Source organism: Delphinus delphis, chromosome 18 (genome assembly GCF_949987515.2).
Source record: "Delphinus delphis chromosome 18, mDelDel1.2, whole genome shotgun sequence".
Classification (NCBI taxonomy): domain Eukaryota; kingdom Metazoa; phylum Chordata; class Mammalia; order Artiodactyla; family Delphinidae; genus Delphinus; species Delphinus delphis.
In genome coordinates this window covers 4,372,810-4,395,438 of record NC_082700.1, presented here as the reverse complement: position 1 = coordinate 4,395,438, position 22,629 = coordinate 4,372,810, and the positions used below count along the sequence as shown (strand labels likewise).

At 45.6% G+C, this 22,629-nt stretch overlaps 1 protein-coding gene across 4 annotated transcripts in view; it reads right to left on the bottom strand.

Moving 5' to 3' along the window:
* The window catches only part of WASF3 (WASP family member 3), an 89,562-nt gene that overhangs the window by 53,958 nt on the left and 12,975 nt on the right, over window positions 1-22,629 (bottom strand). For 3 of the 4 annotated variants that reach the window (XM_059995853.1, XM_059995856.1, XM_059995854.1), the window contains exon 2: window positions 1,489-1,583. The gene's annotated coding sequence lies outside the window, so the exon portion shown is untranslated. Of the gene's footprint in view, window positions 1-1,488; window positions 1,584-9,398; window positions 9,409-22,629 lie in introns of those variants that run through there. The other variant, XM_059995855.1, reaches the window with a different exon arrangement.

Genomic DNA, 22,629 nt, shown 5'->3' with positions numbered 1-22,629 from the left:
AATTTTTTTGAAGTATAGTTGACTTACAATGTTGTGTTGATTTCTGCTATACAGCAAAGTGATTCAGTTATAAATATATATATTCTTTTTCATATTCTTTTCCATTATGGTTTATTACAGAATATTGAATATAGTTCCCTGCCTTCTAATTTATTTTCTTTTCTAACATCTTTATTGGAGTATAATTGATTTACAATGGTGTGTTAGTTTCTGCTGTATAACAAGGTGAATCAGTTATACATATACATACATCCCCATATCTCCTCCCTCTTGCGTCTCCCTCTAACCCTCCCTATCCCACCCTCTAGGTGGATATAAAGCACTGAGTTGATAAAGTAAAAGTTTATATTATTGTTTCAAAACTTGTTTTCTAATATAAGCCTTTAACACTATAAACTTCCCTTTGAAGTACTGCTTTAGACACATCCCATGAATCTTGATATGTTATATTTTCATTTTCATTCAAGATATTTTCTGATTTCCCTTGTGACTTCCCCTTTGACCCGTGGGATCTTTATAATGTGATATTTAATTTCAAAATATTTGGTGATTTCCCAAACATCTGATACTGATTTCTAGCTTAATTCTGCTGTGGTCAAAGAATTCAGACATACTCCTGGAAAATTACCTGTAACATGAAAGTATGGGAATCAACATCAGTTTTTTGATAGGAAGGTACTGGAGTGCTATGGCCAAGGTCAAGGTGAGGCAGGATTAGAGGTCAAGGCTTCTGGCGTGCCCCACACACAGATATCAAGAGTAATACGTTCTCTCTCAATACCAACTCAGAACCAAGACCTGTTATTCTTCCTCTACCCTTAATGCAAAAAAGGACAATTCCACAAACATCAAGTGATTTTTTTCACCCTATAAAGCAGGCAAGACAGACGGCAGAATTTTGTACAGAAGGAAAGTGAGGTTCCGAGCAGGACCTGCCTTCCTAGTACACCATCCTCGTTACTCTTGAGGCATTCCTCAAAGATAGGGAAATACAGGTCATTTAAACCCGTAAATAATTCAAAACCTCATTTGAGCCACTGCTGGAATCACCACTTCACTTCAGAGTGAGTTACAGTAACACCTGAGGAGGTTTAAGTCTTATCATCGTGGCTTCTCATACCCACTCGTTATTAACAAGATCCAAAGAATAATGAACTGGTTAGACGTCAGGAAACAGAAAGTAAATGGGCAAGATATATAGGGGGGGAAATGAGACCCCAGTTTAATGAGTCAAAAACTGCATATCCATACTTGTTCACGTAAAAATTAATAGGAAATGAATATATCAAATGATAGTTTTTCTCTTTCAACCTCTCACTGTTGATTAGGACCAAAAGCTCTAAAATATTATCTGCTGTTAATATTTATAGATTAAAATATATTGATATTTTGAAACACTAACATATTTTATCCTACTCCATTTCAAATTCTAAACTATAATGTTATAGAAATTAAACGGCTTTAAGGGTAAAAGGCACACAGTCTTACCGTGTAACTGTTGACTTATGGGTTGCAGAAATGTCGCTCAGGTAGCATCACCACTTTGGCTCAGATATCAGTAGTAACAGCAATCAAAATTAAAACTAAGAAGAAAGAAAAAAAAAAAAAAATTAAGTACCGGCAAGCAAAATGCATTCACGTCTCCAAGAAAGTCTTAAATTCAAATTTCACATTCCAATAATTTCGTCAAGGGAGCTCTAGTCCCAGAACTGGTTCTTTTTAAGTTAGTTTAAGCAGGGAGCTAATAAGGAATGTGAATTCTGGTATAATTCCCACTCTCTATCCCGGAATAAGCTCTGAAATTAACTTCAAGGTATCTAGTAAATAACAGCCGAAGGGAAGAAAAACGAAAAAGCCCAGTGTACCACAGGTCTATTCAACTGAACTGCTTACACACATTTTAGGTTTGTGACCGCCCACAATTAACTGAATACAGATCATTTGCATAAGAACTCAAGTCAATAAAAATCTTGGTGATCACTTCACAAATATTTTAATAGTACATGTGGGGATAAAACAGTAACGACGACGTAAAACCGGCTGAATTGACCCTAGAAAGTGTTTCCAGGATAACTGATATTAACAGCAAGCCTACAGAGTTATCTGAAGATAAACACTGTTCGTGGTACCAAAAATATAGTACAGTTTCCTACCCAAATAGAGTTACCATTCACTTAGGAGAATACATTTAAGAAACATGTAGAGAACAAGCATTAGTTCATTCGGCAAAACATTTCTAAGCATCTTGCGTAAGCTGGCCCGCCTTTAAACCCTGCAGACACAAAAATGACTGAGAAAACGCCTGCTCACGAAAGAACTGAGTCTTGCAAGGGTGACTGATGCGCGTAGATAATTATAATACAACACAGTAGATTCAGGCAAGAGCAGGGCAGCCCAGAAGTGGGCTGGGGTATAGCAAAAGCTTCGTGGGAGGTCAAGGAAGGGTGGGGGGAGGGGGAAAGGCCGTGCAGGCCCTGGAAAGGAGGGGGTGTGATGTCCGTAGGAAAGGAAAGCAACTTGAAGTCTAGAAGGGACTGTCTGGCTGTGCGTGAGTTGTATGTGGGCCAGTGGATAACGAGAACGTCCACAGTTAAGACTGTCGCCATCCTTTTGAAAGTGTGAAAAAAAAATAGGAAGGTCATTGGATGATACTACCCATGTCCTCCTACTTTGCTCAGTTAAAATTAAAAGCAGCACATGATTTTCTCTCCCTTCCTTCGGAGCGGCTGGACAGCACTTGACGATGCAAAATGCAAAAGTGACTCTTTCCTGTCGTTTGCATAAGTGATCATCCTATTTCCAAATACAGAGAAGCATCCCTGGGTTTTAGATTATCCAGGCCAAATTTCACCTGAACCAGATCACCTTATTTGCATGGTTTTGAAAGTAACCAGCACTATGTGACTATACAGCTAACTGTACCTAAGGGCGATCCAAACGTGTGTGCCCTGGACGCCCCTTCACATTCGCAATCACGTGTTAACTCTTCCTTTGGGAAACACAACTATGCATTTTCCCATTTGTGTGAAAGGTTAAGGTTATGTTACTAGTTACCACTTGGTGAATGCCTTACTGAGGACTAAGCAGAGCGCTGAGTCACCTATGAGTAACTTAATCTTCACAAGGCAGGACGGAAAAATGTTGCCTGCCATCAAGCTAGCAGCCGCTGCAGCTGCCCTGATGGTGCGCCCTGAGGGGATTCAGGACGGAGAAAAATAGGATACTGGTCCTAGATAGTTAAGATGCACATCTAAGGAAGAATTTCAAAGAGCCCAGACTCTTGCATCTTCCCATACATAGAAAGACACTAAAATCATTAACTTGAGATGTTTGGTTTTTGCGATCGGCAGTCATCTTTAGATGTTCCACTACATGCCCCAACCCCACCCCCACCCCCACCCCCCCCGCCCCCCGCCAGCAAAAACTCCTATCCTGGCTCCCTCCTCATCTCTTTGGAATACTTCCTCAGAGTATCTGAGAGGCTGTCTCCCGGGTTATAGTCCTCGGTAAATTCCCAAATAAAACATAACTCGAAGCATTTATTTAGCTTGTGTGATTTTCTTCAGTCAACACAGGTAACATCTCCATTAAAAAATGAGGAAATTGAGGATCGGAAGGTGACTTGCCCCAGCCGACACAGCTTGGAAGAGGCAGAGCCAGGACAGGGCTGTCTGGCCACCGTCCCTGTTCTTAATTACTGTATCAGATGGCCTCCTCTGGACGTGCATACGTGCCTTTTTCTTTCCTACTGAGCTGATGACCCGTCTAAGCTAAGTCAGGAACCACGAAGGTCTTGAAGAGTTAACTGGACTCTGTGAATGTGCTGCCTTACTTTACAGGGGAAAAGCGCATGTTGAACTCCTCTGAAGGTACAGGTTAAGGTTGTTAAGTGTGAAACGCAGCACCTCTACTAAGAGGTGTTGCATTAGCACAGGGAAACACGTTTATATGAAGCACCAGGATTTACATGGTTTCTGTCCTGGTTAAGCCCTGGCCATGGTGCTGAACGTGCCACTCCGGCTGCACCTGGGAGCACAGCCACCCTGAACTTCCTGCCAACTGGCTTGCACCTGTGATGCTCCCCTGCCACGAACGCCTCTCCTCGTGTGGCTTCCGTGCATCCAAATTGGCTCCAGTCTTTACAGCGCAACCTGTGGAGCCTCCTCCACCCACCGTTCCTCCCTCTATCAGTTTAATAAACACTTGCCTGCTGTGGTGATGTGTCAGGCTTCATGTGCCCCGACCCTGGACAGCCAAAACCCAAGCCTGCACCCCCAAGAACCTCTTGATCCCCCAGAAGAAAGGCTGTATCAACAAGGAATTGGTATTCAGTGTGACAACTGTGTGTGCGTGGTACCGAGAGCGGGGAGGGGAGGGGCGGGGGGCAGCCGGGGGTGGGGCAGGGAGGCTTCACAGCTCTGGTAACACCATGGCCTTAATTCAGATGACAGATGACCCAGACCTACAATAAGATGGGAGAATTTATGAATGGGAATGAACTTGGGAGAGGTAGGCACTGAGTGCTAGAGCGGATGGGCACCGAGGGGTCTCGGGGGTGGAGCCCAGGAGCAGAGGCAGGAATGCCAGGCTCAGCCCCCCGCAGTGATGGGCGTGTTCCACACGTGGACGCCGGCCCATGTGGTGGGCCCAGTCACAGAGAGCACTCGACCGACCACTTTACCTGTGCCAAGTGTGACTGAGGGACTGAGTTTTCCATTTTCTTTCTTTTTAATTAATATTGATTTGAAGAGCAATACGTGGCTAGTGGCTTCGGGACTGAACAGTGCAGCTCTTAACATTGCAGACTCGAGATTCTGAGCTGAGGGGTTGTCACCAGACCTGGGAAAAGGATCCCCAAGAGAAAGGGACGCGGACACGCAAATATTTGTTGAATAGATGGACGAACAGGCCAACGGACAGAGTAACAAAGTGGGTGGTCTTAAAGGGTTCCTCCCTTTAAAATCCCATCAAGAGGTGCGTGTCCTCGCCATTCGGGTCTTGAGTGATGCCCTCAACGTGGCAGCATCCACACGTACTCATGCTGGCTCCAGGTCGCAGCCTCATCCTTAAAACACTACTGCTACCTTACAATTCCCTGCACTACGAATTCCTCATACTCTGAAGAAAGCAAAAGAGAGACAGAGAAAAGGGGGGGAAAGGAAAAGCTATATTTCTGAAACCATAATTTAGAAAATAATCATAGATTAAAGATAATCAGTGAAGCCAGGATAAACTGCTATCTAGTAAAATATGTTATTTTCTAAAAACATGAAAGGAAGCAGGGAGGGGAGAGGAGTAGCAGCTTTACCATGAGGTCAGGTAATTTCAAATACATTACAGATCCTTCAGCTCCTAAGCAGTTCAGCTGACATTCGGTCTACACTCTTCTGTACTCTGATGAGAGAAAAGACTGAATTTACTCATGAAATACCTTATTTTGTTCTAGAGAGCATTTTAAAAGGTCAATGATAATAAAGTTTTTCCTAGGAATATGCCCTTTCCTCTTAGTTACCTACAACATCCAAAGTCAACATGAAAGAAAGAACTCTGTGACATGAAAACATTTAACCTGAGAACAGGTTGTGTCTAAGTAACTCACTGGTAATCTGCCAATATTACCCTAATCTGATTGTATTAGGATTTGTGTACTATTTTGGTCCTTGCCATCTCACCTAAGCTTCTCAATTCCAGCTTTCCAGAAATGGGAAGCCGCGTACATACAACACACACCCGTGGTCCAGGATAGCAGTTTCTGCACTGCATTCCGGGCCACCTTCTTCACCAGGCTCAGATTCTAGTTCCTCTCCATCCAGGAGGTCGTGTCATCAACGTTCTTCACTATGCACAGAGCAAGCTCTACTTACAAGACTGTTAGACACTCTGCAACGTGCAGACTCCACTATCTTCAGAGAAACACTCATCAGCACGTCTAACGGGAATGTTTTCAGCCAGAAGCACGTCCAACAACACGACAAAACAGCAACCTCCGTGCTGCCTTGCCCGGCCTCTCAGTCGGTTATCTGAGCTTCAATTCCCACGGCTAGAACTGCCCTGCATCACTCAGAGCAGAGCCACAAGGAACACACGTAGCTGGCCCCCCAGTTCACCTCAACGCGTAAGTGAGCTCTCACGTAGGAGGGATGAGGAGTAAGACACGGTCCTGGTGCCCAGAGAGCTTTACCTGCTGAGGAAGGGTGTCTGTGTGTGTGTGCGCGTGCGTGCCCGTGAAGCAAGCCGCGGCAGGAGCACTGCTGCACACAGCACAGCAGCAACGCCAGTCGACACGGACTGAGCCCCTACATATAAGCCCCTTCCCAGCTAGGGGCACATTCAGTTAACAATTAATAAAACCACATTCATTATTCGATGAGGGTGCAAATGAAAAATTCTCCCAGTTTTTTTTTTTTGCGGTACGCGGGCCTCTCACTGCTGTGGCCTCTCCCGTTGCGGAGCACAGGCTCCGGACGCGCAGGCTCAGCGGCCATGGCTCACGGGCCCAGCCGCTCCGCGGCATGTGGGATCTTCCCGGACCGGGGCACGAACCCGCGTCCCCTGCATCGGCAGGCGGACTCTCGACCACTGCGCCACCAGGGAAGCCCTAATTCTCCCAGTTTTAAGTAATTTGTTCATTTAAAAAGTATGTACCACAGACCTAAATACTAGCATCATAAAACAATAGTTTCTTCCCCTTAACCTGATGAACAGTAACTACCTAGTGAAATAGGAAGACAAAATGATCAATTCTTGATATAACATGGCTGTGCAGAGAGCCACAGCTGGCCCATACCTCTGGGCTAGCGGTCCCCGGCCAGAGAATCGAATAACGCAGATCAGGATCTGGGCCACATCAACCGCCCATGATCTATTCAGACACTTAGATCCTTTCTACAATACAGGAGCAACGCAGCCATGAGTCAGGCAGCCCGGACACGACATCCAGAGAGACAGCACACCGAGGTCCGAAAGTGCCAAGTGGCAAGAGAGATTGTGCACGGTGTCGTGGGAGGAAAGGACCAATGCCGGCTTCAATAAACAAGACTTACAATGTGCGTGCGGAGCAAAGCGACACCGAGAGACTGACTCCTGTCCTCCGAAACGCACAGAGGATGCGAGGTTAACATAAAGACAAGCGCTACCTCACCACCTAAACATGAAGACATCACGAGGGGGTCCAGAAGTTCCCAGGTCCAGAGCTTGCTCATAAAATAGAGTGTGTACTGCCCGCCTGGGCAGCTACAGGATACACGCAGGCCAGAGCTGTAAGGGCCCAGAGACCCACCCGCCGTCCAGTGCCGACTCCCCTCTGCCCCATCCCTGGCTGCTTCTCGTGAACACTGTCCAGGGAGAGGAATGTGTAACCTCTCGTTGAGAACCCAAGCTCTGTATTCGGTTAAAGCCTGTATCTTTAACACTTCAAACCAATGCTCTCTGTTCTGCCCTCTGAAACCAGAGAATCTACCAAAGCCTTCAACTCTGCAAGCTTCCAAGGGTCTGAAGGCACTCTGGCCTTTCCCAGTGCTCCAGTCTGCCCTTCACAGGCGCAGGGACAGCAGGGGAGCCGAGGGAAGCAGCACACCCTCTGTTAACGCGGCCCGTCGGCCTGTTCCATCGGCTTTACCTTGGGGTCCCTGACACCGCCGCCCTGCCCCCACAGGGACAGGCCAATTCCTGGGCAGGGTCTGCAAGCTTCCCTCCCATCACTCCTCCCCACACTGCCTTCATGCACACACCCTCCACACCTGCATCTCCCCACACCTGCATCTCCCCACACCTGCATCTCTCCACACCTGCATCTCTCCACACCTGCATCTCCCCACACCTGCATCTCCCCTCCCCACACTTGCAGCTCCCCACACCTGCATCTCCCCTCCCCACACGTGCACCTCCCCTCCCCACACTTGCAGCTCCCCACACCTGCATCTCCCCATCCCACACGTGCATCTCCCCACACCGGCCCTCCTGCCCTCTACCTTCTGACCAGTGAGGAGTCACTTCCACCGCAAAGCTCTGCTCAGCTGCCGGCAGAGTCCACCCCCTCCTCTGTGCCCACCAAGTCAGCCAGGCGACACAGGATGCCATGGTGCAGTGGGTTCTCAAGCCAGGATTCAGCTCAAACTGGCCTCCCACTTACACCCTCTAAGGCAGGTTATTTAAGCTTAAATTCCCCGAAATACAACGAGAGCGAGAATCAAAGGAGTGATCCCTGGGACAAGCCTGGCCTCACACGTGGTAACAAGCCCCTGAGAACATCCATCACTGACCCGGCACCACTCCTGCCTGTTGCTCTGGCACTGTGATGGCCCCCAGCGTGGGAAGAGGGTCACCCACGTCCTTATGCCCGCAGGGCTTCACACAGAAAGGAGCTCCGAAGCCTCCCGAACAGTGTTGAGTCCAGAACAAAACAAACAGTGAATCAATAAACGAGCACACAAAAGCCTAAAAGCAAGATGACTGAAGAAGCCCAGATTTAGTTCTGGTCTTACCCGTTTGCCTGGTTACCATCACTGCAACACAAAGTACCGCGCTGCCGCGAGAGCAAAGAACTCAGAGGCGGAAAAGGTTCGGAAATTCACGGTAAACCATCAGTTTTCAAAGCAAAAGTGCATTTTCTAGTTATGTGTCGCTTCTGCCTACCTATGACTGTTAAGCTTTTATAAAATATATATATATATATTTTAACACTCATCGCAGAGAGGTCTGGCCCTGCGCCACCACCGGAGTCCTAAAACTGCACTCTTCACTATCAAAGACCTTTTTTCTCATTTTCTTTTTTTTAATTCCTGGCTCAATGTTCGGCACACAAGCAACACTCAAAAAACATCGGTCAAATAAGTGAACTTCCTCAAATGACTCGGTTAAAAAAATCATCATGCATCTCCGTGACCTACTTCAGCCAGCAGTGTCCTGCGACCCGGTGCTGGCCCCGTGGTCACCATTTCAAGGGCTGCGCTCCGCCCAGGGAAACGGCAGGAGAACTGGGGTCAACAGAACACCACTTTCAGGGCAACCAAACAGTTAATGAGCTTTTGCGGAATGGGCATAAAAAGATAAAATAATAATAACTTGCACAGGATAAAAATAAGGCTTCCAGCTTGAAGAAAGATTGCTGACTGGGAGCAAGTTTTCAGAAAGCTGTTTAGCAACATTATGGAACAATCCACAACCAGTAAACACAAATGTGGAGTGGGACCAACGGGCAGCAGCACGCCGTTTGCTTTCGCAATATTCACAGGCAGCTGGAGGACGGAAAAAACAAAGGAGCGGCAGGACAGATGCAGGAGACAGAGCGACAGAACTGACCATTGGGGAGGGATGGAGGACAGGAAAACAGGGGGAGGCCTCGGGACCCCTGAACACTTGTTCCAGAGTCCCGCAGATGACAGTTACAACAAGCTTACCCGTCAAGACATCCCTTCTTAGAAACGGGACACTGTGTCCTCGGCCGAGGTCCTGGCACCCTTCCTGTTGCTTGTGACCCCACAGGGATGACAAGCCAACGATTCCGGAGGGGGCAGGGGATGGCTGAGGATAATAGTCTAAACCCTGAAACAGGTCCAACTCAAGTAAAAAGATTTTCTTGCCTAAACGATGTTATATTTTTCTCTGCTTTAATTACTGAATCCTGTAACTGGAATTTCACCACTGATTCAAAGAGATGCTAAAAATAGTCTGTTCTAGAATGAGGAATGAGAAGCATCGTGTAATTTTGCTACTAAATGGACTCCTGTTTTTTTCACAGCTCAGTAACTTACTCTTCAAATATATTTCCTCTTTTTATTAACCAAAAATGTAAAGCACTTCAGATGCATATTAAACATTAATTTTCAACACTAATTATGTATTTATAAGTTTATAAGTAAAAACTCAGACATACACCAACCTTACTTAAAAACAGTCTCTTTGACTCTTTTCCTCAACATCTAATCATGACCTTCATTAAACACCTCTGACTGCAAGAATACAGTCTCATTTCCATACGATGAATGAACAGAGCTGTGATCCAACAGGCTCCCGCTGCAAATGGCAAATTATTAGTAACACCTCACATTTGAATCCATGGTGCCGTTTACAAAGGGTTTTCACGTAAATCATCTCGTTTAATCTCTACAACAACCCTGCCACAAACAAGCAAGGCAGAAATTACTTTAACCAGCTTACAACTGAGGAAGCAGGCTCTGAGAGTGAAACAGCTTGTAAAGGTGGGACAAGCCCTCACCTACGTCCTGCTCACGCTAAGTCCCACCTCGTATTCCAAACTCAGCCCCTCCTAAGACTCACACAATCCCCATCCTCCAAGTCCAACAGAACTCAGGATGAGCAGAACCCAGGTGACTCCCAGCACCTCTCCTTTCCACTGAGGCTTACGTCCAATGCACAGGCTCTGTCTTCTCAACTCAACTAGAAGCCCTGGAGGGTAAAAATGGAATCTCACGTTTCGTACTGTCTAGAATGATAGCACACACATCACAGGGATACACTGAATTACTGTCATGATGCCACCTGATCATGATGCCATGATCAACATCTCTTGATCAGAGAGTCATCAAGGAGACCAAGGTCTAACTCCAGCACCCCAACGATGGCATGACTCTTGGCTTCGGCCCACCTTCCTAGCTGCAACTAGGTTGGAAAATCCTGGAAGTCTGTCCCAGGCCATCGTAAGTAAATATAAAAGAGGTTTCCTTAGCAATGACTAAAGTTGCCTTACATCTTCAACTGGTTTGAGTCTTTGCTGCTCCCCCACCCCCATAAACGGTCCCTGGATTCTGACTGTGTGTTGGTTCCTGAGCACCCGGGAACGGGACCCACTGGGTGTCTCCATGGGGTCTATTCGCTTGATGTGCCCCGCCTTGACTCCCATATTCACCTGGCTTCTGTTCCCGCCAGGACCCACAGCTTGAACTTCCAGCCCCACTTGGTTCTCTCGAGCCTGGCTTCCCAGCCCACCCTCACATCAACCACAGTCGGCCCGTGCGGGGACCTGCGGAGCTCTACAACTGCCCGAGAGAGGGGTCCAGCCTACGTTTTTATCTTCAGCTTAGACCTGGAGTTCTGCATGTCCACAACTCCTTCAAGAGAAGGACAGACGTAACACAGGTACCAGAGCAGTCACTCTGACTCCCCCCCCCAGTGACACAATGTCCTTCCCTCCTCAACCTCAGACTAAACAATATAACAACCTCCTAAAATACCATACAGGCAGCAATCAACATGCTGTCAGATACCAAACAGATCATAACCAAATCAGGATTACTGTTTAGTTTCATTAAATATGCTGAATCTTAAATTTGGACCAAAAAATTATTACATAAATATACAAAAATACTTAGGAAATCTGCACATTATCAGATGGAAACAGCAGATGTAAATGCCGCATGGCAGACGGCTGGGTTTTTTTCCGATCACCATGACGATTTTTACATATTCCAGAATCAAAATCTATTTCAAAGCTTTCTGTGTAATGTTAAACCTGACATAAAGATTACACAAGCAATTCAACAAGTAACATCAGTTATTTTTCTCCCTGAGGAAAGTATAGTAGCAGCCGCTGTAACAAATGGGTCCATAAACGTCCCCCCACAGGTGACCTGTGCGTTCAAACAAGACTGACACACGCAGCTGTCACGTTCAAGTCTCCCGAGCCCCCAGTCATACCTTGCCATGGCTGCGTCTGGGGTGTGGGAGCTGAACGGCTCAGCGCACACAGTGAGAAGGAAGAACACAGCCCACGAGAGGAGACAGAACAAGGGGAATGATTACCGCCCAGAAAGGAAGACAAAATTTCCGTCGCCTGTGGAGACTAACTCATCACCACTGAATAAACAGGAAAAGGGAAGGACTGAGAATCACTCCCCCACCTCCAACCTTAATCTGTCTCAAAAGGGAGCAGAGGGCTTCCCTGGTGGCGCAGCGGTTGAGAGTCCGCCTGCCGATGCAGGGGGCACAGGTTCGTGCCCCGGTCCGGGAAGATCCCACATGCCGTGGAGCGGCTGGGCCCGTGAGCCATGGCCGCTGAGCCTGCGCGTCCGGAGCCTGTGCTCCGCAACGGGAGAGGCCACAACGGTGAGAGGCCCGTGTACCGCAAAAAAAAAAAAAAAAAAAAAAAAAGAAAAGAAAAAAACTAACAAACAAAAAAAAGGGAGCAGAGCAGGGGAGAGCAGGTCGCGATGGAAAGACAATAATTACACGCTTGGAGGTGGAGAACTGACGTGCAGGGGACCTCCAGATCACCAGTGAACGCAGAGCTGAGGCTGGAATGAGAAGTCACAAGCCTCCAGCACTGCTGTAATTGAGGGAATGGAACAGAGACATAACAGATGGCAAGGCCAAGGGGAATGAACACGAGATGGGGAGAAAATGGCATCAGAGACCAAATTCCAGGGAAAAGGGGATCTCCTAAAATGTCAGTGGGGGCATAAATTGTGCCACTTTTGTTGTCAGTATGTGTTAAGAGCCTTAAATTATTTAAATTATTTAAACTACTAATTCTTTAGCAACATATCCTAAAGGAATAAACACAAATATGGGCAAAGATTTATACATAAAGTTGTTCCCCTTAGTGTTACTTGTGATAACAAAACACAAGAGAAACTAAATATGCCAAACAAAAGAATTAATTTAAAGTAAATTATGCTAGATCTATAAAATAAATTATTATGCAATACCTACGTTGCATTTTAGAAGACTTTTAAATTATGTGATAAAAGTCTTATGACATGAGATTACATGCGAAAGCATACAAAATAGTATATACAGTATTTACTTATGAAAGAATTATTTGTTGAATACCTTCTGTGTACTAGCACCTAGGTACTGGGGAGAATATGCAATAAAAGAAATAAGTCCTTATTTCTGTGGAGCATGGATTCTACTGGTAAGTGTCCCAGAAAGGGTAAATAAATAAATCTGCAAGAGAACCTCATAGGAAATAAATGCTAACAAGGCAAACATAACAGGTGATGTAAAAAGAATACTATCAACTATAAAAAGTACCTGAGGGCTTCCCTGGTGGCGCAGTGGTTGAGAGTCCGCCTGCCGATGCAGGGGACATGGGTTCGTACCCCGGTCTGGGAAGATCCCACGTGCCGCGGAGCGGCTGGGTCCGTGAGCCATGGCCGCTGAGCCTGCGTGTCCGGAGCCTGTGCTCCGCAACGGGAGAGGCCACAACAGTGAGAGGCCCGCGTACCGCAAAAAAAAAAAAAAAAAAAAGTACCTGAAATTGACTTAAAATAAATAAACTGCAAGATTAATAGTAAAAAATAATGTCAACTGAAAACCAGAAGCAAATTTCAGGTGGCTTAACAAATGGTCTAGAAAAAGAAAGGTGGCATTGTTATAACCGGAAAGTGTCCGGGCCCTTTATGGTTTACCCTTCAGCATCCCAGGAGGCAGAACTTACAAGCTCTCCCCTTTCTCAACCTCAAACATAAAAATCAGGAAGTGCACGAAAGCAGCCTGGCTACGGAGGCCTGTGCCCCGGCTGGACTGCTCTGGACCAAAACGATCTCCTCCGTAATTTCACAAGAGAAGTGATCCTTCCAAACACAAGCTAGGACGGTATTTGGTACCTTTCCATTTTCACGACAGATCAACCCCCCCTCCAACACACACACACACACACACACACACACTCACTTACCTAAGTTTGTTCATTCATTCATTGAACCAATATTATAGGGCAGGGACTCCCTCAAAATCACAACATCCCCTATAGAAACCAAGGACCAGTTCCCCAAATGCAAAATGTTCCATTCCTTAAGCATTTGTGAAAACACTAAACTGAAGGAAAGCACTGAGAATACTGACGCGAGCTGTACAACATCTTACACAAACGCTCTGAAAAATAATGTGTCTATACTTAAAACACATGCACAACTCGGATGACATTTATCCTCCAAACAATTACTCTTCAGCAGATAACTGGTAAGAATGTCCTCATAGTAGGTATGGAGAAATTGAGAAAACATTGTAAAGTAAAAATACTATATAATTCCATGAGGAAAACTACTGCAAGAAGCCACACAAATATTCCCTGTATTCTGGAATATTTCCTGAAAAGTAAGATTTAAATGCATACTAATTACTTATATTTTTAAAAAGTCAAGTTTCAGAATGAGATATTATATTATGGAGGTTGGTTAAATAAAGCATTTTGCAGAGGTAGGTGACATCATAAACTTCATTAAAACCATAATACAGGAAAGCTTATCCTATGGAGATCAGGCAAAGCCCGGAGCAATCTAGAATCACTCTGACGTAGGAAGCAAAAGAGAAAACCAACTTCCTCTTTCCTTCTAGGTCCTTCTAAGCTACTCCCTGATAAATATTTCCTTCCATCAGGCGGTCAGCCACCCACCCTGAAGAAGCAGCTGAGCACACTGGGGGTTAATGCAGAACACAAGGGCCCACAGCTCAGTCCCTGGACCTTTGCTCTCCTCCATCACAGCCCCTCCTCTCAGATCTCATCCAGTCCAGACAACCGCCAAGTTCACATCACCAGACCAGACCACTGCCCTGAATTTCAAAGCAGTGCCCTCGCTCTGCTCCCTGCTCTCACCTATGGCTCCGCCAAGCCCCCCAGCCTGGTCTCCACTTCTCACCTTGACTCTGCTGGCCCCAACCTGATCTCCCACCTCCACCCTTGGCTCCCAATAGCCTGTTCTCCACTCGGGAGCCAGAGCAATTCTGTCAACAGGCAAGTCGGATCCTGTGTCTCCTGGATTTGAAACTCTCTCAGGGCTGGTCACCTCACTCCGACAGCACACGGAGCGTGACAGGGAGTCAACAGCTAGCTGCTGGGAGTTTGCGTGGCATTTCATTCCTACTTTTTATACAGAAGACACTAGAGAATTGTGAGATTATCAGACTTCTGATATATTTATTTGGAACGTTTCTTGGGTGATCTCATCTAGTAACCTCATCTATATCTGCCTGTACTTAACTCTCAGCCAGATCACCTTCCACGAGTAGATTTTTAGGGGATATTTCTGGTTTAAGATCTACATTTAAAGATGAGATCTGTAGGGAGAAAGACATTTTCAAAGAATCATCAATTCTCCACCTTACGCCTCCTTTTAGTGTTTTCCTCAAATAAAAAAGGTCAACATTCCAAAAAAATGACTGAAGCAGAAGGAAATACCACGTTACATCTTTCTACAGAGAGAGGCGGCAACCTCACCAGTACAGAAACCATTAAAAACAGATATCAGGTGGTTTACCCTTTTTTTTCTGAATATGATTAAATGGGGAGGGGAGACCTTCTCAGCAGAGGATCACGGATAAGAAATGAACAGGATGGAAACCAAGCACCCCGGCCTACAGCCAAGAATACCCTGACAGCCTCTTGTAATGAGAAACCCTGTTGCTGCACTACTCAGACAGGGCCCTTCAGCGTCAGTTTCCCCAAAGGAACTGGGTTCATTCACAGGGGGAGGGAAAGTTACACACACAAGAACAAAGGCATGTTTACATTTTCCATTCACTCCTGTAACCTGAGCTGATGAAGTCACATCCGCTGGCCCTGGGGGTAGGCGAGGGGGGGGGGGGGCCGTCAAGGAATTAATGCAGAAACGGGACACTGCTTTGCTCCAATTCAGTATAAGAGGCACGACAACAGTGCTCGCGGATGCTAAAATCTAAAGAAACATCTAAGCCACGAGACTCTGTGTTCAAGACAATCCAAAGCACGAGGTCTAACGTTCTCTCGGAGGGAGAAGGTTCACTCCAACCCAACCTCCACCAACGGGACTGTTTTTAATTTAATTTCAAGAGAGGTACACACATAAATTTGCCCAGCTCTGTGGCGCTTTGGAGAAATAACAAAAGGGAAGATTTAAATACCAGATATAGCAAAATCATTCCCTAAGTATTATCGTGGTACCGAGTTTCCTCATAGAATTCCATTAATGCTGAAGCAGCCACCCCTCCCACACATCCATCTATGGACAGCGCTGCGCCAGGCTGGAATCTCTGACCTTCACGGAATTTTGTCACTTGAGACATCAGGAACTGTCTAGACCAGCAGTCCCCAACCTTTCTTCCACCGGTTTCGTGGAAGACAATTTTTCCACGGACAGGGGCTGCGGTACGGTTTCCGGACCTTTCAAGCACATTACATTTATTGTGCACTTTATTTCTATTATTATTACATTGTAATATATAATGAAATAATTATACAACTCACCATAATGCTGACAGGAGGCGGAGCTCAGGAGGTAATGGGAGCGACGGGGAGCGGCTGTGGATACAGATGAAGCTTCGCTCGCTCGCCCGCTGCTAATCTCCTGCTGTGCGGCCTGGTTCCTAACAGGCCACGGACCACTACGGGTCCGTGGCCCGGGCGTTGGGGGCCCCTGGTCTAGACCATACAGCTCCTGAGGCCCACTGGGCTCAATGTGTGGTCTACCGATGCACCCATCACAGCGGTTCCCACCAGACACGCTGCTCCCCCATCACTTCCTTCTGGGCTTTGCTGGCACCTGCCCACTCCCTCTGCCCGAGGCAGTCTCGAGATGAACCATTCCTAGTGCTATATTTGATGCCTGATGGAACAAGCTGAAACTTCTCCCAAACGATTCCTCTAACAAAACAGAAGACTCCCTGCAGCCCAGAGATTCAGCTGAACAAAAACAGAAGAGAACCACGTCACACTCCATCCAGCGATTAACAGAAAAGCAGGCGTGAAGAAACGCCCGACCTTGAGTGACATCCATATACGCGAATGAAAGCCGCAATGCCATACACTCCTTTCACTTACCGTATCAGCAAGGACTGAAACACGAAAACCCCCGTGTTGGCCAGGCTGGGGTTCCTCAGGCACTCTGACACTTCACTGGCACAAGCAGAAGCTATAAATGAGGCTCTTTTTAGACTGCAAAGGGTGCCCAGGATCAAATTAGAATCTAAGGGAAAAAAATATGTATTTCCCAAAAGGTAGTCTGTGATTGCTGACACAGAAGTCAGTTTGGGATGCTGTTTAACGCTGGCGGAAACCGGAAGGGTTAGCGTGACACCCCCCACTCCCCACACTTCCTGGCCACGCGGTGACCAGGACGGACACAACCCAAAACGGGCCAGTCGGCTTCCCTCCCAGGAACGCGGATCTGAGAGCCCGATTCTGGTGGAGTCTCATCACGTGAGCTGGAACGAAGGAAACTGAACTCACATCGAGAGCTTCATCTAAAGAAGTCCCGAGTTCCTGGCATATTCTCTTCCTGCTTAGCACACAAACGGCATCTGGATTCAGTGAACCGACTTTCACTTTGAGTTTTTCAAATTTATACTCTAGGATTATTTTCTGCTTATGTCCTCGTTTTTCCTAAACTCCGATTTCAACCAGTTTATTTGACGACCATATTGACTTCCTGTTTAAGAGCATGATGAGCTATGTTTCTTAAACAGACTGGGTCTGGTGCAGCTAGATTCAACGAATCCCCAAACTCCCCCTCCGCTTCAGAGTATTATTCTGATAGGATTATAGGATTTCTGGTCAATTTTTTGAGGTTTTTTTTTTTTTTAAGTCCTATAACAATTTTAAAATCAACGAATCCTGAAAGTAATTTTCCAAAGGGGGCAAAAAAAGAATTATCGTCTCCTCATTTTTAAAACTCACTTTAATTTCATGGTAACTGCCGTTCGCCAACAGATGAAGGCCAATTTTCTCTCATCATTTGTTCCATTATTTTCCAACCTGTTACAGAATTCTACAGACTATAGATGCGATGTGCCCTTCAAAATGTGAAGTCTGACTTTAGAAAATTAACATAGCCTGGCTTGTCTTCTCCCATAATCATTCGTCCAGGGCTCTCCCCCAACCTCACAATGAACACTCAGAAAGGGAAGAAGATATATACATACTTATTTCAATCATAATAGTCAACTATGACAACACAAAGAATTCAAGCTTTCAAAGCACTTAATTCTGCTGAAGATGCAATCATGTTACATGCTTCGAAAATAACGCACTCCCCCATCCTGTTTTTAGAGAACTTTGAAAATCTAGACAATATGCTTCCTTTCAAAACACCAACTGCTTCCAGAGAAAAAGAAAGAAACAGACAAATGATCTTGCCAAGAACCATCTCTGCAGTTTCTCTTGGTAGAGTAGCCCTTTCAGTGGCTACAAAGATTTAAATTCAATCCTTGATTGGATTGATGATATACCTCCTTTCATTTACTTAGAACTGGATTTTAGAACAAAAAAGAGCTTAGAGTACTCTAATTCAGTTGTTTCCAACTTTTGCAAGGACGAGGACCCCTCTGTGATGCTAAGAAATGTTAAGGACTCTTACAATAGCTGTGTCTAGCGATGGAGAAAGTAAAGAAAAAACCATGAGTGCACAGTAATTCTTTAACAGCCACCTGCACACACCTGTAAAATAGTAACACATGAATCTAATTCTTCTTTCTTATTACAGAGCCAGTTAACGTCAGAACTGAGTCTCAAAACAAGTCTCCAGACTTACGACACAGATGGGGTTCTAAGATTCCAGAGCGTCACTCAGCACAGAGGAAGGTTTTCTCTAAGTATCCCCAACAATCCGCTTAGGAACTACACAAAGCGATCTTCAAGTTCTTACGGGAAAACAAGCAAAGATCCGGAATTCTGAAAAAGAAGACTGAAGCGTAGAGGGCATCCCTGTCGGCTATGAGGCGCTGTACAGCTACAGTGACTAATGTGTGCCGCTGAAACGCAGAGATGACTCCTAACACCTCGGAACGCAGTACAAAATGGGTGTGGCATTTCGTATCGCTGGAGTGAAGGTCATTCATTAAATGCTGCTGTAACAATCTATGGGGGGAGGGCAGCCAGACGGGGCCCGTCCTTACCGCTCAGGCCAAAAGCAGCTCCAAACGGAACCAACAAAGGACCGGAAGAAACACAGAAGATTTTTTTTTTTTTTTAATAATCTTGCAGTGGAGAAGGTCTTGTGAAACATGATTGAACAACAGAAGCCAAACGTTAAACTACTTGAAAGAATCAAATATTACTTCACTACTGAAAATCAGACAAACAAAGCCAACGTCACCCACCGAATGAAGCCCCTCCGGAGCGTTACAATCTTAACCATCAGACAAACCCAGATTCTCTGCCATCCAAGCACAGCACTCCTGTTTGCCATACAATCCCAGATTCCTCAGAAGATAGTTTTAAAACCATGAAAAATTAAATCTCACAGAATCCATGGAAACGACCTCGCCTAGGCCTGTGGAGTGAGATTTCTACAGCACCACCCTCAGCTGTGACCTCTACTCACACTAGAAACCATCAGCAACACAGTAAGTCTTTCGTAGGCATTGGGGGCCACAGTTTAACTTTAGCAAAACGTACACGTGGCAAAGCAACAGGCATTTTTTCAGAGTAAGTCTGCTCTGGGATGTATGGTCTGACAGTCAGCATGCAGACTCAGCAGTAAATGCTCACCTAGTTTACAATGTCAACAGACACTACTGGGCGCCTCCTGCATGTAAGCCAGCTCTAAGATGAAGAAGAACCAGTCTTCTGCCTTCCAGAAGCTTACCATCTAATTTATCCGCGAAACAAACCGTGAGGAACGGATGTCCTTATCAACAGCGGCAACATATGTTTCAATCTTCGTATTTCCCCACGTGACTGAGTAAAGCAAAATTACAGTTATCTAATGTATTACTTATAAGCAAATCCCTTCTAACCATGGGATTTTTAAAAAATTAGTTTACGGGTATACCTAAGTGACTCGGCCCCCAAACCGGAAGGCACCACGTAACAGCCCATCAGCTGAGCGGGTGCTCCATCTGCAGGGAAATGTAAACAGCTGCTATTTAAACTCAGTCATCATTCAGTATCATATTGGTCCAGAAACCAGGCAATTTTTACCTCTTGTGGACTTTTCCCCTTTATCCCTATCTGGTATTCCACCAAATTCTCATCCATTCATTCTTTCTCTTTGACATGAAAATATTACCTGTTACAATTACGTATTCGCTCACTTCTGTCAATTTTTTCAAAGTTTTTCTTCCTCTTTTGCTTCCCACACTATCGCTTGGGAGGACGTTGTGTATTTCACGATGAAAGCTCTGATTCAGAAGGCATCTGCCCAGCCCCCCCTCCCCCCCCATCTCTTCCCAGAGGCTGGACGCTACTTCTCCTCCATAACCTTGGCCAAATGGCACCAGCCATCAGAACTATCAAAGGAGGAACTGTTTTCACTTCGTTCCATTTACAAAGACTTTGAAACAGTTCTGACTCTCTGTAGGATCATCTACAGGGCAATTCCGACTTTGCAAGAGATGCCAAGACCTCTTGTCCTATATGTACCTTCAACACACAGATACTAGCAAGTAAAATTCCTGAATGATTATCTCACGTGTTTCTTTGCTGCCCATGAGTGCTTCCCAGATAACATAAAACGGAAAAATATTTTATAAGTTCCTTATTTTAATTTGAAGAATGACTGAACTCAAATCATCCTTTTATCTGTTAATTATAAAGAAATGAATGAAATTATAAGTCAATCCCAATAAGCTATCCTTAATAATTTCTGTAATAAATAATTCTTTGGTTAACAACTAGACTCCCAATATTCTACAGTGAACATATCAACTACAGATTAGGTTAACAGAGGCCATACAGGCTTAATTCTAGATCCTATGAATACTGTTTCAGAAAAATTATGTTCACTGCGTAGTACTGGAAATTAAAGTCACACTTTTACTCTAAAAATAAGCGCTCTAGAGAAGCACTCCTAGCAAGTATTTCCCGTGAATTATAAGACATCCTCATTTGCCACAGTCAAGGATTTTCATAGTAAGATCTTTAAAATCCTGAGATGTTTCATTTGTATTCCAGCAGAAACCATCAGCCCTCAAGAAAAAGCAAGAGAAAGGCTCCCCATTCTGTTAATTTACTGGTCCCCGGCGACTAAACCATGATGAAGCACCTTTGCTATAATGCTTGCTAGATCTCCATAATCCTGCAAAACCAAGGGTGTCTTTTTTTTTTTCCTGGAAGGGAGGGGGATGGTAGGAGAGCACCAGAGGTACCACTTAAAAGTTAGAGATTTAAGTAAACATTAGGAAAAAATGCAGCATCTTCCAGGAGGTCAGAGATTCACTGCCCTGAGCCCCAAAGGAACTTCACTGAACTGAGTTCTCCAGATCTTTCTGAGCAGATCACTTCCTGGTGAGCCGTGGCTTCTGCCCTCCAAACCTTTTCGGGCTCCTGAGGCAGCACCCACACTCCGGATGCCTGTTACCATCTGCTCCTACTATCTGAGGGGAATGAAACGGTCCTGACACAGCCTCCCGACCACAAAGGCAAATTTCAAGAAAGCAAGAGTGGCTTCACAAGACTGTCACAGCTTTAAGAAGGAAGAAGGGACATTCTACAGATTACAGAAGGATAATTTAAAGACAGCTCCCAAGCCCCAGTACAGTGTGTTTAGGGCCACTTTTCTGAAAAACTGCTCAAAGAAGCGACAAAAACAGGAAATATCATCAAATTCATAACTTTAAAAAAATGCTTTTTAATAGAATAAGGCATTTTTAATGAAAACACCACCTGACATAAAAGAACTGTGCTTGGGTTTGAGGATCCCTGGGCCCTGCTTCCCCCTCACCTGTGCCGACTCTGACTACGACCTTCTCTGCATCTTCTGTGGGACCGTTTTGGGCACAGACAGAATAACAACAGGTGCACAGGAGAAAGGGCCCCCCGCTGCATCAGGTCCTCAGCCAGCACTACCCATTCACCCGCTGCTTGAGGCCCAGAAGCAGTTCTCTGTGTCTCATCCATTAAGGAAAATCATCCTACTTTTTCCCATCCTTGCTTGTCTCTGTTGCCTCTGGAACTTGCCCTCACGTGACCCGGGACCATCTGAATAAAAAGCTCCCGCAGAGGACTGCCGTAGACATCAAATTTGATCACGTAATGAAGACCCCTAACACGTACATCATCAGACGTGCACTCTTCTGAGAGCTGACACACATCGCCCACACGAACTCTGTCCAAGCCACGGCACCTTAGCTGTTACCCTCTTTCCACTAAGACCCCAGGCTGCAAATTACCACTTAGCATTCATTTCTTTCTGCCCCATTTTTAAACGTCCATAGAGGTGCCCTTCCACAGCTTTCTTAGTGACTAATTATGCCCTCAAGGTATTGACCCTCTTAGGAGATCTGTTAACAGCTAAGAAGGACGTCTAGGTTGTTCTGCCCTCTCTTCCAAGGTGTGGTCCCAGGACGCACACACAGGTCTGAAGGTTTCTTCGGAATTTTCTTGCTGTTGCTATTGTTCTTTATTCTGCCGATTCCTGGGCGATTTTTTACTCTCAGTACAGAAGTCGACCCTTCATTCAGTATTCACGTGGCTTCCTTTACTCCTTACATCAACTCTGCGGGGCAGGCTTTGTTTTCTTAGACAAGGAAGTCAAGGCTCACGGAAGTTAAGAAATGGCCCCCAAACCAGATAGCTAATAAACGGCAAAGCCAAGATGTGACCCAAATCAGTCTGGCCCCAAACACCGGCTCTTGACTGGGTTGCAATTCTGTCTCTCATCAGGTCTGAGAGGCACTCAATCATCCAGCCCTGTGCACATCCCACTGTGTTCCAGAAACAAGACAGCATTTATTGGAAGTAGGTGAAAAAAAGAA